The sequence below is a fragment of the Chrysochloris asiatica genome, unplaced genomic scaffold (genome assembly GCF_000296735.1).
Source record: "Chrysochloris asiatica unplaced genomic scaffold, ChrAsi1.0 scaffold00028, whole genome shotgun sequence".
Classification (NCBI taxonomy): Eukaryota; Metazoa; Chordata; class Mammalia; order Afrosoricida; family Chrysochloridae; genus Chrysochloris; species Chrysochloris asiatica.
This window is the reverse complement of record NW_006408546.1, coordinates 12,245,670-12,251,340: the sequence shown is the minus strand read 5'-3', so window position 1 is coordinate 12,251,340 and position 5,671 is coordinate 12,245,670.

Here is a 5,671-nt window from a genome sequence, read left to right as displayed (position 1 = left end):
TGATTGTTATGCTATACCTCAGGCTATAATTTACTCTACAGCCCTGTCCTGCCCTTTCCCATATTAAAAAAAAAAAAAAAAAACACCAAAAAAAGTTCAGGACTGGCTCTTGGGCTGAGTATATGTGCTCATGCGTGGCAGGAGAACCCACCAGTGGTAATGGTGGGGGGTGTCCACTCGTTCAGGCTCCCGTCTAGTCACCAGAATGGAAGTGTGCAAACAGTGGGAGTGCCAATGACCAGATACCACCCCCCCCCAAAAGAAAAAAGAAAATCAGAACAAAGCAAAACTGACAAAGTGTATAGTCCACCTTTGTTCCAACATTCCCATGGCATTTTTCTGTGGTGTTTCTGCTTCCCTGTTTGGTCTTGCCATTTGGTCTTGCCCAAGATGTCGGCTCTGGACCTCCGAGCCTGGCAGATTCAAAAGTATGCGATTTCTTATTTCAGCTTCAAGTTCTTCTAGCTATGAGTCTTCCAACTTTTAAAATATTCCTGTCTCTGTGGTTTCTAGTCTGCCCTGGATCTGCTTTGCCTGATATTCTGTTGTATGGCTGACGGCGAACTTCACTGCACCTCCACCCTAACCGCCATCAAGCCCCGCCTCTCCCTGCTTCACATTTTGATCCTGCCAATACTGTGTTCTGCGTCTGGGTCCAATCTTCTATGCCCTTCTTGCCTCAATGAGTAGCACACCTTGATGAACCTTTTCTACCCAATGTTGCCTAACTCTTTTTAGTCCAGTTTTCTGAGTGAGTTCTTCCTCTGACCCTCAGTCCCTGGCCTGTCATTGGAATCTGTTCCATTTGATTTTTGTGTTGAATTGTTGATTTCCTTTTAGGTCCACTTTCCCCCATCTCTAGCCTTTTGAGCTACATTCATTCCTATTACCTCTTCACTATACCCTAACAACCATTTTCCCAAAATTTTGCTGGTTGCAAATTTCAACAGTTGTCATCTATTTATAAGATTCTGGTCCTCAACTCTAGAGAAAAGACACAGTTCAAGGGGGAAAGAGGAGAGAAGCGTGGTGTCTGCCAGCTGGAGAGGAAGGTTGTTGTTGGTAAGTGCTGTCGAGTTGGTTCCAACTCATAGTAACCCTGTACAGCATTTCTGAGGAGCAGCTGGTGGGTTTGAACTGCTTCAGCAGTCCAGTGCTTATCCTACAGCGCTAGAGTTCCAAACTAACTTATTATGGCCAAGGTTTCCTGCAGAGGTTTGAATAGAAGATTAGTGTTAGTTCATTTTGGCAAGAATTGGATGTAAGTGACTTTTTTATAGTTTATTATTAAGATAGATTCCTGCATTATGATAAAAGACAAAAAGTGATATAAGATGAATGGAGAATTGGTTTCAATGCATATAGTTCCCTGAAGACAGTATGATTATCTTTAAAAAGACAAAGCATCAGCATAGGGCTGAGAGGAGAAACATTAAAAAAAAAAACACTTTTTATTGTGAATTAAGTGAAAATTTACAGGCAAGACCATCAGCTTTACAGTCAACAAATCATACACTTTGTTTCATCTCGATGATTACAATCCCCTCCCTGAAACAACACTTATCCTACTTCCTCCCTGTGGTTTTCCATTTACATCTTGTATTTCACAAATGAATAAATAAAAACTATTTGATACACATACAAAACAAAATGAAAATATATTCATTTAAATGTCCAAAGGGCACAATCTGCAAGTCAGCCTCCTGCCCACAGGCACACAGCCTTACTTAGTACATGGGCCTACAGCCTACAGCTGTTCCATCAAAGAGAAACATTTTATAATAAACACTGGAAAATGAAGTTTTAAATTATTCCTGGAAAGGAGCCTCTAATTTCCACTATTCCAATACTGCTCAAAATCCTTCTGGGACTAATGTTAGCATTTTTGAGTCTGTCTAAATCCAAGCAGATATTACTAGCGGGCATCTGATGTACTTTTGTGCAGACTAATATAGTTATTAAACATTAGCTGGAACCTAGTGGCAAATCTTAAGATTATCTGGATAAGACCAACATTGGTATGAGTGTTATTTTAGTAATGTTTCCTTTCTATAGAGCCCATTTAATTGTTTTATTTACAAATAAACTTGCCTATTCTTAGTTACTTCTATGTTTGGATGGATCGATAAAGGATAATGGTAAAATAATGACTTAATGGACAGTACATAAATGAGATAGTGAAGGCAGATGGGAAATAGATTAAGGAAAGAACAGAGTGATCCATGGACTAGCGCTTTCAATGAGGTCAAAGAGTAGTTATTTTTGTTTGTTTTCCTTAAAAGAGAGAACTGGAGAATAGACTGGTAATGTTTTTTGGTGGGATATTAGAGTTTAAGTTTGCAGAGTCGAAACAGTTCTGGGTAAGTAAAGATCCAGTCCTGAGTGAAGTCACATGAGTGGCTGATGAGATGGAGAGGAGGTGGAGGTCCCCCATGTTGTTAGCAGGATTTGGGGAAGAGAGTTAGACTGAGATGCGGTATATGAGGAATGAGAGGCCAAGCGACAGATAGACAACAATGGCCACAAAAAGGCTAGAAGATTTTGATAATAGAATGAAGGATAAGCCAGAGTGTAAATAAGTCTGTTTCCCAAGTAGTCCTGGATGTGTGAAGAAAGGACGAATAAACATCCTTATTCCCATGAGGCTGCAGGAAAGGCATCCTCCAGTGAGGGCCATATTTTAGTGAAGGCAGGAGGAGGAAGTAGCTCAGTGGGGAAAATCTTAGGATGTAGAGAAGGGAGTCTACGAAGAGATAAGGCTCCAGAGAGCCGGCAGAAAGGGTTGGGGGGAAGCCAAAGAAGAATAATGAGTCATAGGGATTATAGAAATGATGGCAACAGAAAAAGAAAAAGACAGTCCATCAGTGGGGCTAGTGTTTAGGGTAGAGATAAAGCATGTCCTCGTGTGGTGCTGTTGGATAAACACTGGACTGCTAACTGTCAGGTTGGTGTTTCAAACCACCAGCCACTCCTTGGAAAACCGTATACCAAATTCCTCAGAGTTGTAATCAAGTCAACAGCAGGTAATAACAACTAGCAAAGCATGTTAATGCTCTCAGCTGCTAACTAAAAGGTTGAAGATTTAAGTCCACTCAGAGGCACCGTGAAAGATCTATGTTAGAAAAATCAGCCATTGAAAACCCTGTGGAGCAGTTTTACTATGGTAAACATGATGTCACTATGAGTGGGAGTCTACTCATGGCAACTGTGTGTGTGTGTGTGTGTGTGAAGAGGTCTGTTAATCAGTATTAACTAGCCTTGAGAGTCTTTCTGGGCCTCTGGTCTAAGGGATATCTAGACCCAAAGAGTGTGCTAAGTGGTGTCTGAGGCTACATGTAGCCCACCCTTTATGTTCTCGTCAACAATGAAAGGTCTCTGCCCAGGGCTCCAAGAGGTGCAACACAGATGTAAAATTGTTTTGTGATTCTGCATGGGTCAGTCTTAAGAAAGGAGGATAGAATTGTTAGACCTGAATCAAAAGAAAGAGACTTACAGATGCTCTAAGGCCTTCTGGGGAGTGCACCTAGGCTGGGGTCCTGGCAAATTGGCCAAACTTTTTCTCATATTGTTGACACACTTAATCACTTGGTGTACATGAAGCATCAGGTTCAGGAGAGATGAAAATTCAGTAACTAAACTCTTTGGTCAAACTACTCTGACCTGGTAACCATAACATAAAGCTGCTCCCAAGAGTCTTTGTCTTGATGACAGCAGGTCTTTCCCAGACCCTTTTTCCTATGGCCAGTGTGACCATACCTCACCCAACCTATACTAAGCAGGAGGTTAGTCACAAAGGATTTAGATACAAAGCTAGGAACTTAGTCCAAGAGTGAAAAAAAAAAAAAAGTAAACTCAGGTTTTGTGAAAACTGTGATAATAAGACAGGAAAAGCAGCAAGATAAGTGCAGTACCGACTTAGTGGGTGGCTGATCTAATCTTTATGTAACTCAGATGTCAACCAAGGATATTCTGCCTTTAATATCTGTTAATATTGACTCAAATCCCATCCTGAGGACAGGATAGTGTCCTCTCAAGGCTTATGTAAGCTTCATGGTTCAATAATTTTTCTAGTATCCCTGTTGTAATTCCTAGTTCTTTCCCACCCTAATGTGGATCTAACTACAGACCCCATTTCCTTCTCCTAGGATATCTCTTAAAGCATCACTCACAGCAGACAGTAACATGTAGAACTTTTACTGCTGGTGGAGCTACCAATCATCACTAGTGAATGATACCAAGTTAATATCAGTCAGCTCTGTTGGCCATTCCTGCAAACTCTATACCTGAGACTCTCACGGTCTTGCTTCTCTCTCCTTCCTTTATTTTTCAAGCTCTTTATTCTAAGTCCTTTTCATTTTGTAAGTAGGGAAGTTTAGCTGCTTCTTTGTTAACCCTTGCCAACCCTGACTTCAGGGCTCACCTCTAATCCCATCTAGTTTATCATGGTATTTTTCCTAAACAAGGTAGTTTCTTCTCAAAGTTCAAGCTTCTTCTCTGGGTAAAGTTATGTTTTCTTACCTCTCTATATTTTTACTGCCCCTGTCATAAAACAGCTGGATACTAAAGTCTGGGGTAGGACTTAACCTGCAGGTACATTTTAAGTGGATCCTAATACAGTTCACAAAGGGGAGGGAGGAGGACAATTTAGTAGATGGAGTGAACTGTCCTGAAGAATGGTATAGTTGTTGGTTCTCACTCATCCTTTTACATTATGGTCTCCTGACCTGATTTCTTCACTCTGACCATTTGTATGCTTATGCTTAGAAAATGCATGTGCTTACATGTCATTCTCTTTCTTCAGGTAAAAGCAACCTGGACTTCTTTTCACCCTCTCACTATTAACTCTGGCTTAGAGATCTCTTCCTCCATTCTCTCCAGGAGGAGGGCAGATACAAAACAACTCTTTGTCTAGGACTTGAAAACTCAGTGCCTCTCTTCACCTAGGAGGTGTTTTTCCATTCCCTATGTTTTCTTACTGGAATTTGCAAACTGGACCTGAGTAGCTTAGTTTGTAGACAAGGCTTGTTCATTAACAGCCTCTAGGCCAGGCTGACCTTATCAGGATTTAATATCTAACTCAACACTGGCTACACCAGAAAGTTGTTAATTGTCCTTGAGTTGATACCAATTTATGGCTACTTCATGTGTGCCGAGTAAACTGCTCCACAGAGTTTTCAAGCCTGTAAGTTTTTGGAAGCACATCACTAGGCCTGTCTGTCTTCCAGGGTGTCTCTGGGTGGGTTAGAAATGTCAACCTTTTAGCTAGTAGTCGAGAAGGAATTCTTGAAATTGTTGGTAGGTTCTCTTATGATGGACAAGGCCTTCCAAAATGGTGTATCAGCTTGTTTTCCTTGGCTGAAAGTTAATCTGGTGACAAAAAACCTCAGAAGTGTGTCCCTTGAGAAAGAACAGAGATGACCACTTTATCAGTTTCATATAATAATAAAGTGAGACAAAGGACTCAGGACTCTAAGAGACAGAAATAGTCAAAATAATATTTTCACATTAAATAGATTATTTTCAACAAACTCTTGTATTTTCTAATCAATAAAGCATTGTTGTTGTTAAAGTGCTGTTGAGTTGGTTCATGTATAGGGTTTCCAAGGAGCAGCTGGTGAGTTTGAACAACCAATCTTGTGGTTCAAACCAACCTTGCAGTCCAGTGCATTAA